A 14,308-nucleotide genomic window follows, 5' to 3' on the forward strand; every position below is an offset into this window, starting at 1 on the left:
ACTTATTGACTCAATGCTTCATGGCATCACACATTTGTTTTTAGACTAAAAGGCCGTGTGGAAGATGTAACTTCCTGGGATGTATTTTGGTCCCTGCAACAAAGTGCCTGTTGGGACTCAAAGCCAGAAACCAGTGAAGCTGTAAATGTGTCAGTTTTTGTTTCACTTTACAGTGGACTGGAACTGAATCGTACTCATATACCACATTAAAACCTACATGCAAAAAATAAACTGATGTTGAATAAAATAAAATGGGGCTGCATTTTAAATTGCTCTCCATTAACTGTAGTATATACTATTTCAACATTTATTGAAGCATCAGTGTAACCACTAGATGTAAACCCACATGTCAGGTGTGGGCCAATCACATGCAGGTATTTCGGTGTGACTGCAGCTTTAATTCTCCATGTGATTAGTCTGCACTGGGAAGTATTTGACATTGAGAGTTTGAACCTTCCGCATCTTATTTAAATTCAATATGGCTTAGATTTCCTAAATTATCACTTGTTCTACTTGTAGTGGTGTGTTTGCTTACTTTGCTTTCCTGTTATGCTCTGATAAAAGAGCACAATGGTGACGGCAGCTCGGCCAGCCTCTGTGGCACTGCTGTCACTTTTTGCTTTTGGTTTTGCAGACGCCATTCGAACTTTGAGAGATGGGCCAATGATCGATGCTGAAGGAAGGGAATATAAAACTGCTGCATTTGTGTTTGACACAGAAAGTCAAATCAGTGAACCACAATTCAATGAGGGATCCACTATCAGCGTACAATGCACAGAAGTGTCCATAATCATTGCGGTAAAGGCTGACTTCTTTAAAAATGGACACCTTTTGTCTCCATGGGATTTTATTTTGGGAGAAGTCAAGCATTCACAGAGCAGTCAGTGTCGACCTGTTGCTGCTGGTGACTCTGAATATTTATTTGAAGCTGGACTACAAGACTGTGGCTCCAAAGTGACTGTAAGTTGTTGATGATTAATAGGAGATGCTGTATATATAACTGTGGTTGCTTAAGTGGTAGTTTTGATTTGTTGTGTTTTCAGAAGTGTCCCTGATTTCAGTTATTTTGTATTCTCTATAGACATCTAAGGACTCTGTGATCTACTCAAACAAGCTGATAATTGTACTAGTCGCCGGGCAACATGGCATTAAAAGAACGACCCGTGCTGTTGTTCCTGTTTCCTGTCACTATAAGAGGTGAGATGTTTTTATTGTGTTGTGCAGAGAATCTTTTTTGTGACTTCTTCTTCTCGGCTGACTTTGTTACCTTTCCGGGACAGGACAAAGTTTGATGGCAGTCACTCTCAGCAGCCGCCCCTCTCTCTTCCTGCTGTGTATTCAACCAACCCAGTCTCATGGCATTTCGTGTTCACCAACACGATTTTTAATCTATGGATTCGTGTTCACCAACACGATTTTCCCCTTTTTTTTCGTGTTGCACAGCACGATTTTAAAAGCAATGTATTTCTACTGGTAATGTGTTTCGTGCCTGCAGGCTGCAGCACGTTTTTTTCTCCGGTTGGGTCGTGGAAGACCGGAAGCTGTGTGGTTCATAAAAACATGTTCTTACTCAATATCAAGCCACAGTTATTGCTTTTATTTTAAATCGTATAATTTCGGACTTTTGTTGCTGTCTGTGAGGAAAATAAATGGGGCTCAGAGCCTCAGAATACTGAAATCTGTATTTTTTAAATCTTTTTTTCCTTCTAATTTGTGATTCTTTTCAAAATAACACACTGTTATTTACTCACAGTGATGCAACCTATACTAAATTCTATAGAATGATATAAAACTCGTCTTTAAATTGGAATAGAGAAAATCATAGTAATCTACATCATTTTGTGGAACTGAGCTGCTTTGCAAAAGCTGTACGGGTAGATCCCTTTGAAATCTTTACAACCGTATACTGGATTATGTGCCCAATTAAATTATGTAACCTATACATAACCATATACAACATATTGGAATGGAACTCTAAACTGAATGAATGTCACTGTCCTTGTATTCTGATGTAAATGCTCCAGAATTTCTGTGACTGCATCTGTATGTATACGTTGATCACTTTTGTTATGTAACTAATTATCTGTTACAACTGGAGATTAAAGCTAAGTGACATATAACAATATCTATTGTTAGTGTGAGTCTGTTACAAACAACTCATTGGAGTCTGCAGTACTCTACTCTGTTTTGCAGTCTATTATACACTGTAAAAAAAGATCGTAATTTTACAGGAAATAACTGTAAATGTTTATAGTAATTATCTTGTTTTTTTAAATAACTTGCAAAATCCTGTAAAATGAGAGATATTAACTATAAATTAACAACCCAAAACATTATTTTAAGTATTTTGACAATAACAAATAACGTTTATTTCCTTTTTTTTACAGTACATTTACTATATAATATTTACAGTATTTTTGCACTTTCAGAAAATACATGCAGATGTACGTAAAATAAGTATTATCTGTATTATCTGTAATTAAATATGTAACTCGTAATATAAAAGTGTATTACTATTATAAGACTTTAAGATATTTCTTTGTAATTTTAAGGTAAACATAAAACTGTCAAAAAAAAGCGTAAGATGTAAGTAAAACATTTTTACATAAATCATTTTCTCAATATTCGATGGAATCCAACACAAACACAAAATATCCAATGTTGAAACAAAAGTAAATAAATATGTTCTCATTACATTTCTAACTTACTATATTGTAAACATCTACAGTTGACAATATCATTACAAAAAATAAAAATCATAGAAAGTGGAGAAATGTCTGCAGGGAGGACCAAGGTTTAAAACACACACTGTTATTTACTCAACAATAAGTCACAGTTATCCTTGTTTTATTTATGTGTTCTGTTGCTGTGTTTTTTTTCCATAGGTCAATATACCGTAATAAGCCTAAATTTTACAGTATAATATATGGTTTTCGGATTCTGGCCGACAGCTACGGCACTTGAAATAGAATTCAGCCGAAACACGGCAGACAAGTCGGGCATGTTTGGAATGAGTCCACAACACTCCTGATTGGTTAATATAAACATAATCGAAGAAACCTGCCAATGAGAACTGTCCGTGCCTGTGGTTCACATTTGAAACATCCACATCAGTTTGAGCGGGTCTCCTCCTGCTAGCTACAGCTGTCTGTGTGTCTGCTGCAGGAGTTCATGGAAATATCGGGATCGTTTTACATCTACATGTTAAATATGAGCATCAGGACGTCAACACAGAACAGAATACTTGAGATCTGGTGAGTCCTGCAACTGTAATGGAGTTAAATATGTATTTAGATAATCCTTAGTTTGTGAATGTTTTATTTTGTATTTAAGGTTACGTTTCTTCTTCTAGTTAGCTGAGTTTCTTCCCGTTAAGTTGGTATGTATCATTAATAGGTTGTTAAATGTTAAGAAGCCCTGAGATGCTGTTTCTTGCAAGATGTTGCGCCCGGGAAACCTGGCTTAACAAGTGGCTGCTAACGTTAGTTTACAGCTTATTGCAGTGCTGCCCCCCCACCCTCTCGTCTCCAACACGGGAGAATTACACATAAACATGCAGCGGGGTGTCACAGTGTTGTCGTCAAGTTTAATGTAAAGTTTCACAGCTTTCTTACAGCGGAATCTAGTTTGTTAATGTTCAGTCGCCAACAGCTAGCATAGCATAAACAGCTAACCGCTAACGTTCGGCTAACTTGCTAGTTAGCTCTGCTCTATATATTACAAGCTAACATGACTAGCTAATGTCACACTGTGTGAACTAAAATACTTTTTGTATTACTACATCATACATGCTTGGTCCAAATCACTGCTAAAATTAATTATTTTTGAAAATGTATAGTATAGAAACACTCAGCCATGCATGAAATAACATAGCAAAAGAATACGGGCAATGTTTGACCCATGTTGTGCCTTAGAAGTGTAGTGATACAAACATGATTTTTATTCAAAAAGTAAGAAAGGGAAAAATTAAAATTAGATTTGGTGTTGATCCAAAACAGGTTAATTGAGGAATACCTGGAATCCTGAATGGTTAAAGTAATTTATTGCAAAGATATTTACAATTAAAACTAATTCGGGTCACTTTTGACACATGTTGGTTGTATGTTGTGTAACAAAGGGTTTAACATGACAGCTGTGATGTTCACTCGTTTGACAGAGCACCAGTGGACAGTGAGGACTATGGAAGAGAATATGTGATGGCTTTGTGTGGAAAGCTGCTGATGCCAGCCTGTGTCCCTCTCATCAGTCTCTCCAGGCAGCACCCAGCTATTCTTCCATCTTGCAGAGGAAAATACTTTGATATGTGAGTAATAACTAACTTGTGTCTAACATAATATTGAATGTGGTTTAGTAAAGTATTTAAAAATACCCCACATTGTACATGTACAGGACAATCAGACCTTGTTCAACAAAGATCATCAGACAATTGTTTTGTCTTTGAGGTACAGCTGCAGCAGAGAGTCTGAGTTTGAAGAAAACACTAACATTTTATTTAGTGTTGTTTAATCAATCAATATTTACTGGTCTTGAATTTCCTCAATGGATTACAAAATGCTCGAATCTTATTGTACAGGGACATTATGCAGATGTAATCACCTGAAGACGAAAATATAGATTCATCGATATGTACCATTTTAAGGAAATAAACTGTTAGTGGTATTGACCGAAGCTCCGCAGCTGTAGCTAGGCGTTGCTAATGAAAACTCAAGTGCTCAATTTGTTGGTTTTTCTTTTTTATTAAGAATTGACCAAGCATATCTTCCTCTTCGAAATCCCAGTTTGTAACACGCAGTGCCTGGGAGGGTGCGTTTGATTGTTCCCACCCTTACCTCACTTATGGACTAGGTCATGTTAGACAAGCAATCCATTAGTTAGTTTTAGGGTAACCTCCATTGTTTTATTTTTATTTATTCACTTTAAGAGAAAGGGATTTCAGAAACAAATCTCACAAGTTTAGCTCGAGGTAAAATTAACAAAAGCTAACTGTTGTTAGACTATGTTCCCCCCTTCTGAACTTATGAAATAATCAATGCCCTTGGGATGCTCTCAATAGTGTGTGTGTGTGTGTGTGTGTGTGTGTGTGTGTGTGTGTGTGTGTGTGTGTGTGTGTGTGTGTGTGTGTGTGTGTGTCTGTGTGTGTGTGTGCGTGTGTGTGTGTGTGTGTGTGTGTGTGTGTGTGTGTGTGTGTGTGTGTGTGTGTGTGTGTGTGTGTGTGTGTGTGTGTGTGTGTGTGTGTGTGTGTGTGTGTGTGTGTGTGTGTGTGTGTGTGTGTGTGTGTGTGTGCGCATGCGTGGGGTTTCCCACACATAGACTATACTCGTACGTGACCACGACGCCATCTGCAATCGATTAACTTGTGGACAATGATCCCTCGCTCCCTTGCACTGATCTCGCCTCCTTCTGGCCTGTTAAGTGGCCTGCCTCACACAGGGTGACTGGATGTCCACATGATGTGGCCTGCCGACATGGACACTGTCATACAGATTATAAATCAAAGCCCTTGATTGGTCTCTGTGTGTCATTCAAGCTCGGGATAAGCTCAGCTCAGGTGAGGTAAAGGACTCTCTGGGTGTTTAGATAGTTAACTTAGTCTAAGTTCTCAGTGGGTCTCAAACGGTGTGGTCACCATTTATGTAAACACATATTTCCATTTGAGAGGGTAGTGATTGGTCTAATGGATAGTGAGGTGGGCTGAAGATCGGAAGGCTGTGAGTTCAAATCCCACCAGGAACACCACCACTAGTGTGCCCTTGAGTAAGGCACTTAGCCCTTAGTTACTCCAGGGAGAATGTCCCTGTAATCGGTCATTATAAGTCGCTTTGGATAAAGCGTCAGCTAAATGAAATGTAATGTGATTAGTAAAATATGCATGAATAAATAAATAAAAAGTTAACTGGGTGAAAAAAGGTAAGATACACTTTTAAAACTTGTTGAGAGAAAACTAGTCTTTGCTGCAGCCTCAAAGAGGAGCAGGGGGAGAGGAGGGAGACAGGAGAGGTTGATTCAGGAGCACAGACACACTCACAACTATAAATGAACCAAAAATAAATTAATAAACAAGTTTCAGTGTTTTTTTCATATTGGAAATGGTATGTTATTGGTTATGGCCATGATTTTATGATTATTGAAATGTATACAGTTCTGTTTAATATAGGTGTTTCCATAGATCTAGTCTCTTTATTTTCCCCTCAAAATGCACCAGATTGATGCATTTAATTCCAAAATAAAATCTTAGATTTAAACTATAGGGCTATCATTATGGGCCCTGCCTGTACCTGTTCGCTCTGCCATCGCGTGAAGGGTCTGCTAACAAGCGACCAACAGAAAGGTTAATGTTGTTGCACGTCACCTCAACCCCCCCCCCGCTACCACCACCCCCCCAAGTATATTTAAGATATGTGGGAAACAGATCTGTGGGAAACACTGGCAGTTAATGGACCAGCATCAGAGGTGTTCCCATACACACAGGCGTTGGAGCTGTTCTTCATGAAATCCCAGAAGGATGAAGTGCTCTGACAAACAGTGCCATCTTTGCGCAAAATGATTATACAGGAATGAAAAGTCAATAAATAAACATGTTGTTAAAACTTTTTTTTTTTTTTTTTTTGGGCACCCCCTCCCCGCCTGCTGCCACCACCCGCCCAAGTATATTTCAGATCTGTGTGTGTGTGTGTGTGTGTGTGTGTGTGTGTGTGTGTGTGTGTGTGTGTGTGTGTGTGTGTGTGTGTGTGTGTGTGTGTGTGTGTGTGTGTGTGTGTGTGTGTGTGTGTGTGTGTGTGTGTGTGTGTGTGTGTGTGTGTGTGTGTGTGTGTGTGTGTGTGTGTGTGTGTGTGTGTGTGTGTGTGTGTGTGTGTGTGTGTGTGTGTGTGTGTCTCAAAAGTCCATCATACAAGATGTAGGGGATCTATTGGCAGCTGCTGATAATAACATCCATCATTATGATTTACTAATAGTTATCACTCCACTTCCTCCTCCAGCACCTGGACACAGCAGGAACACCTATTGTGCAAAATAGCCCTGATAACACGTGTTATCACTCATATCATGTAAAATATCTGTACATGTGCATAATTATTTACTAATGCCAAATAAAATGTGACAAAGACAACTATATTACTCATGAAATATTTATTAATGACGTATTTCAGAAATGTATTTGAAACGTTATCAAATTAGGCTTCATCAAAGCAGCAACACACTCATTTAAACCAGACAGGTCACACAATAAAAAATGAGGCAAAGGAAACTCAGCAGAAATTCAGCACAGAGAACTGTCAATGCAAGGAAGCTGCATTGTCCATGGTCCTGAACTACAAATTATAAATGTAACATTTCAGTAATCAGCATTGAAACATGTGCTATTGTAAATATTTTGCCGATTTACAAATTAGTGAGATACATGTGCCTGTCGGGGCGTGCAGATTTTTTTAATCCTTGGTGGCCACTCGCAAGTCCTGTTCAACAGAGAGCCGTGACCTCCTGTTGTTCTTCATGTAAATCAGAGTAGAGAACGCCAACTCCAGAGATGGGGTCGTTACTATTTTTTTTTAATATATTACATATTACTTATGTAATATATTACACTACTTTGTTACTATCTACATAAAGTAACTCGTTACTTTACTCGCCGAGCACGTACAAACTGCGCATGCGTGAGTGGCAATAACTCTCCTTACCAGCAGGCGGCGGTAGTGTGTATTTGTCATTCAAAACAGGCAACAACCGGAAGACAGAGAAGAAGAACAGACCACTACGTGATATAAACAAACAACAAATAGCGTGTGCGTTAGCTGACCTTAGCATGTGTTCTTTGCAGGTGTGTGTTGAGGTTTGACGTGGTGTTCACAGCAGTGGATAACAGCTTCTGGCCTGGACACAGTTTGCACCTCACCGTCACATTCCTGTCTATTCTTCAGACAAACTCAAAATAATGGGCATACCTCCACCCCTCGAAAGTTATCGCTGACTCAGCCATGTTTATGCAGCACTGCACGTGGAGATGTGGACGCGCAGATTACGTACATATAAACCTACAAAGTACTGATATAGTAAATTAAATAATTATTTTTGTGTAGTTGTATATTGCAATAATAACGTATAGTTCAATCAGGAGAGACATGATGTATGGAATACATGTTTATTATCGGTCACATTATATCAATGAAACATAATGATGACAGTTCATCACAAATGAATGAATGTTGTTTTTGCGATTAGGCCCAGGTTTTAGTAGGATATCAATCGGGAAGGGAAGAACCGTTTCCGATGAACCCCCCCGGGTCTAGACACTGGTGGTGGTGATAAGTGGTTAGGTCCGGTTGGAAGGGAGAAGGTTAAGCTTGGTCCTGAGTTCAATCAATCGATCAATCAATGTTTAGTCATATAGCCCAATATCACGAATGTTACATTTGTCTCAGTGGTCTTCACAGTTTGTACAGAATATCAGTATGGCAATACGACACCCTCTGTCCTTAGACCCTCACATCGTATAAGGAAAAACTTCCGAAGAAAACCCAGTTTAAAGGGAAAAAATGGGAGAAACCTCAGGGAGAGCAACAGAGGAGGGATCCCTCTCCCAGGACGGACAGACGTGCAATAGATGCCGTGTGTAAATTGAAAAGATAATACATTTGCAGCATAGGTAGTCCAATGTTTGGAAATGCATGTGTGTGCATGCATGGAGTTGAAAGCAGGAGGCGAAGGGGTGGAGGAGGGTTGCGCGTTGACACCTGGAAGACAGCTGATAGAACAGGGGAGAGCATATATAGAGGGATTAACAGGTGCGATGATTAGGCTTGTAAATGGAGGGGCGTGATAGGTTTAGCTGAGGAGAGGCGCTCCCTGTCATTTAGATGCAGGGAGCAAGTATTGCCATGACGAGCAATACGGAGTGTTAGGTCTTCCTGTCTGAACTTGCGCTAAGCTTCATTTCAATCAGGAGAGACATGATGTATGGAATACATGTTTATTATCGGTCACATTATATCAATGAAACATAATGATGACAGTTCATCACAAATGAATGAATGTTGTTTTGGCGATTAGGCCCAGGTTTTTGTAGGATATCAATCGGGAAGGGAAGAACCGTTTCCGATGAACCCCCAAAGAAGTGAAGTATGATATACTGAGCTGTAATGAGTTTCTTACCTTGTGGGCTGACTGCGGTGATCTATGGATGAAATGAGAGATTAACATGTGGATTAAACAATCGGCAGGAATCACTGCCGGGCTTACTGTACATCATAGGATGCTGACCCAAAGGTCGACGGCCGGAATCGGCGCCGGACTTACGAGAACACTACCACTAAACAACAGCCGGAATCGCTGCCGGGCTTACTGTACATCATAAGATGCTTGACCCGAGAGCCGACGGCCGGAATCAGTGCCGGGCTTACGTACTACCACTAAACAACGGCCGGAATAGCTGCCGGGCTTACTGTACATCATAAGATGCTTGACCTGAGAGCCGATGGCCGGAATCAGCGCCGGACTTACGAGAACACTACCACTAAACAACGGCCGGAATCGCTGCCGGGCTTACTGTACATCATAAGATGCTTGACCCGAGAGCCGACGGCCGGAATCAGTGCCGGGCTTACGTACTACCACTAAACAACGGCCGGAATCGCTGCCGGGCTTACTGTACATCATAAGATGCTGACCCGGAGGTCGGCGGCCGGAATCAGCGCCGGGCTTACGTGAACACTACCACTAAACATTGCCGACACGATGGTCGATGACCTGCGATGCAGGGTTAAACATACACAGATGAACACTACCACTAAAATGCATAAATACCAGGTAAGAGAGATCTTGGATGGCCGTCTGGTTGTTGTAGGGATGAGGAATAATTACCTTGATTGCGGCAGGGTTGCTGCACCTATCCTGGACGAAGCCCTGAAATGCTATTTAAGACACCACCACCAGTTATATGCATGTTTACCATAGGTAAACTGGAGAGATCTTGGATTGCCGGCACGAGTCGATGTCCGGGCGAAGAGGGAGATGTAGACAATCTAATGCGGGTGTTAGCTTGAGTACAATGATACATGAATGTTATACCCTGCTTATCGTAAGCCATGTGAGCATGAAACCGAATATAAATGAGTACAAAATGCGCAGCATAAAATTATGTATGCTTAGGTAAATACTGAAACATGACCCATGATATAGGACTATCTTAATTAGCATTTTAATTACGCCACGGTGAGACATAGATGCACTTGATTGGGTGATTAGACTGTCTTCTATCATCTTACGTGAACTTCTCTTTCTCCCTGAAGAAACTCCCCAAAAACCCCACGGATGGGCAGCATCTGTGAATAAAAACGAAGACTCATTGAGTGTCTGAGTGAGTAGATACGCCGCTGCTAATGTGTGGCGTTAATGCGGGTGGGGGGGGGGGTTTGAAAGATTATTTTCCATGTGGTTCCTGGCGCGAGGTACTGGCAAAGCTGCGTTGCGCCTGGGGCATACAGACCTCGGATGAGCGTCCTTGCAGGACTGCAGGTGTGGAGGAATGTACGATATGGGTGGTAGCAGACGTTTCGTTAAAGTTATGACAAATCTTGTCGTCTTGCCTATGCTGCACCTGACGGCTTTGACTATTATTCCCGGAAAACAGCATGGGAAAGACTCTAGCCCAACAAAATAAAATACTCAGTTACCTCTAATCATTAACCCATGTTTGCATAATTTAGTGAACTCTGTGTGTTGCTGCCAGCATACATGACACCTGAAACGTTACTCGTGGATGGGGCTACAGAGCTGCTAGACAGTCGAAAACGGTGCATTCCTCTGTCTGAATGTGCTGCACTTTTGATAAATGTTTAGACAAAAGCTAAACTCTTATTGCACTTTTGGCAACGAGCATTCTCCACGTCGAGACGGGTAAAGTTTAACCACACCTCGGAGCACGTTCTCTCCGCCACCTCCGCAGAGTGCTCCGCTGCATGTAGCAGCTGCGTGTGTGTAAACTGCCCCGCCCCCTCGCACGCAGACCGGGAGAGAGATCTCGTCTGATCGAAATACATCATAGATGCATTTGTTTGTCTTTTGCATATTAGAAATGAGTTGGCGCCATTCATTTCAGGTAACGCTGTGTTGAAGCTTGAAACTGCTTGAAACTGGGGAACGCCGCCTGTAGCTTAATCCGCCAGACTGCGGAGCTGATGAATAATGCCTGGAGCTGGGACGAAGCCCTGCTGCTGCTTGCGCGTTGACACCTGGAAGACAGCTGATAGAACAGGGGAGAGCATATATAGAGGGATTAACAGGTGCGATCATTAGGCTTGTGAATGTAGGGGCGTGATAGGTTAGCTGAGGATTGGCGCTCCCTGTCATTTAGATGCAGGGAGCAAGTATTGCCATGACGAGCAATACGGAGTGTTAGGTCTTCCTGTCTGAACTTGCGCTAAGCTTCATTAGTCTACCCAGATTCTTTACTCCATTAAAAGTAGTAAAACCACATTGTAAAATCTCTTTTATCTAGTTGAAGTCCTGCTTCTAAAATTCTAGTCAGAAAAAATAAACTTCATCTTTAAAATCTTCTTTAATTTGAAACCAAAAAAAAAGGTCTTCCTTCTCCACCATGATCCTATCTCTACATCAAAGTCCATACAAACTGATGATTTATCTTTAGAAACCATGAGGAATGACAGTTCTCATAAAACACTATTCTTCCTTACTTCAGTTCTAAATCAAATGAGCCAAACAGGGAAACCCCCTTTAACCACTTGCTTATTCTATTCTTTAACTGTTTATCTAAGTTGTGTTACAAGCAGGTTAGATCTGTAACAAAATACAAAACTAACTGTATTTAGCGCTATAATTGAAAAACAAGTAATCTGATCACAGTTAATGAACATATATCTTTGAACACTTATTATTGGTGGAAAGGTTTCCTCACAAAATGTAATCTCCATTACTAAAGCTAAAACCTAAAGAAATCATCACGGAACAGTTTTCTGTCCTTATCAGTTAATTGTCTCAATACAAACTAAAAAGCGTTGTGAAAACTCCCACTCTTGAGAACATCTCAACACTTTATTCCATCTGAGCACTAGTGTTTGACAGACACGCCCTATTAATCCAAAACGGTCTTTAATGGTATCAATTGTGAACTTCCTTAATATGAATTGTAAATGCAACGTATGTTCTCTTTAGGACAGTAGCTGCTGAAACTGGTTAATAGCAGTTTTCTGTCAACCTAGTTAAGCATGTTGTTGTTATATCTAGCAAATATATTTGTATTTCATGTTGACTCTGTAAGGGAATATTTGTATGTATTCATGTAAGGCAAATGTCAGCCTTATGGACGGAGGTACCGTGGGACTTGCCCTTCACATGTACGCGTGTCCGCTCAATGGAAATGCGATGTCAACTTCCGATGTCAAGTTCCTGCCAGCGGCTAGACAGATGTTACCAGTGTTTACCAGTGTTGCGGAACGAAGCCCCGGAGACTTTTGCACTCCCCCGTTGCAATTTACAACGGAGAGGGGAAACGAGACCTCCCCTCCTCCGTCCAAAAAATTCATTCATCTTTTCCAAGCTACCATCTGCACGAAATCGGAAACCCGGTTTTTGAGAGCACTTAGAAAAAAACGAGCTATTTTCACATGATGGGGAAATCATGGAGGAATGTATCCGCCTCATAAGCACTTTGGATCGGATCAAATTGTTGCCTGGAGGACCCCAAATCATGGTTCTCACAAAAGTTAAAGTTTTTGAACTGGTCTCTGGAGGAATGCAAGGGGAGTTGTCAGGGGACTCTATCCGCCTCAAGAGGCACTATTTTGGGATACATTTTATCCATTTTCACCCCTTTTTCTGGTTCTTCCAAAAAGTTAACTTATACTTTTTCCGACTCTGGAGAAAGGTATGGGGAGTTGTCAGGGGACTCTACCCGCCTTTTGGAACACTATTTTCGGATACAATTTATCCATTTTCACCCTTTTCTCTGGTTCTTCCAAAAGTTGACTTAAACTTTTTCCCACCCTGGAGAAAGGTATGGGGAGTTGTCAGGGGACTCTACCCGCCTTTTGGAACACTATTTTCGGATACAATATATCCATTTTCACCCTTTTCTCTGGTTCTTCCAAAAGTTGAGTTGTACTTTTTCCGACTCTGGAGAAATGCAATGGGAGTTGTCACGGAATAACGAGACACTATTTTCGGCTAAAATGGTTGCCTGGAGGGTTGTGTGAGAACCATGATTGGGGGAATCATGGTTCTCACAAAACTTTAAGTTGCGAAACTGGTCTCTGGAGGAATTCAAGGGGAGTTTTCACGGAATAACGAGACACTATTTTCGGCTAACATGGTTGCCTGTATGACCCCCAATCATGGTTCTCACAAAACGTTAAGGGCGTTCTCCCCGGCAACCCGCCAGCAGATGAAAACACCCACCCCTCCGCCTCTCCACCTCTTCCGAGGGACGAGGGAACCGCGCGGGGGTCTGCTGGAGGCTACTGCCGGGTGCTCCGTCCTGCGCCTCACCGGGACCCTGACTCCAGCGCGGTGTGGCGGCCTCGCCCTGGCCGTCCACCGTGCGCCCTCTGGTACCTGACTCCCCTGCCTCCTCCGGGGGCAGTTGAGAGGGGTTCAATGCCTCCCCGGAGGATACTGTTATCCCGGCAACCCGCCAGCAGATGAAAACACCCACCCCTCCGCCTCTCCACCTCTTCCGAGGGACGAGGGAACCGCGCGGGGGTCTGCTGGAGGCTACTGCCGGGTGCTCCGTCCTGCGCCTCACCGGGACCCTGACTCCAGCGCGGTGTGGCGGCCTCGCCCTGGCCGTCCACCGTGCGCCCTCTGGGTACCTGACTCCCCTGCCTCCTCCGGGGGCAGTTGAGAGGGGTTCAATGCCTCCCCGGAGGATACTGTTATCCCGGCAACCCGCCAGCAGATGAAAACACACACCCCTCCGCCTCTCCACCTCTTCCGAGGGACGAGGGAACCGCGCGGGGGTCTGCTGGAGGCTACTGCCGGGTGCTCCGTCCTGCGCCTCACCGGGACCCTGACTCCAGCGCGGTGTGGCGGCCTCGCCCTGGCCGTCCACCGTGCGCCCTCTGGGTACCTGACTCCCCTGCCTCCTCTGGGGGCAGGTGAGAGGGGTTCAATGCCTCCCCGGAGGATACTGTTATCCCGGCAACCCGCCAGCAGATGAAAACACACACCCCTCCGCCTCTCCACCTCTTCCGAGGGACGAGGGAACCGCGCGGGGGTCTGCTGGAGGCTACTGCCGGGTGCTCCGTCCTGCGCCTCACCGGGACCCTGACTCCAGCGCGGTGTGGCGGCCTCGCCCTGG

General features: G+C 42.8%; 1 pseudogene; it reads left to right on the plus strand.

Annotated features, from left to right (window-relative positions):
* Window positions 1-570: 570 nt before the first annotated feature.
* Window positions 571-14,308, plus strand: part of LOC117450930 (zona pellucida sperm-binding protein 3-like) — a 31,832-nt pseudogene continuing 18,094 nt past the window's right edge.

Source organism: Pseudochaenichthys georgianus, chromosome 8 (assembly GCF_902827115.2).
Source record: "Pseudochaenichthys georgianus chromosome 8, fPseGeo1.2, whole genome shotgun sequence".
In the NCBI taxonomy this organism is placed as follows: Eukaryota; Metazoa; Chordata; class Actinopteri; order Perciformes; family Channichthyidae; genus Pseudochaenichthys; species Pseudochaenichthys georgianus.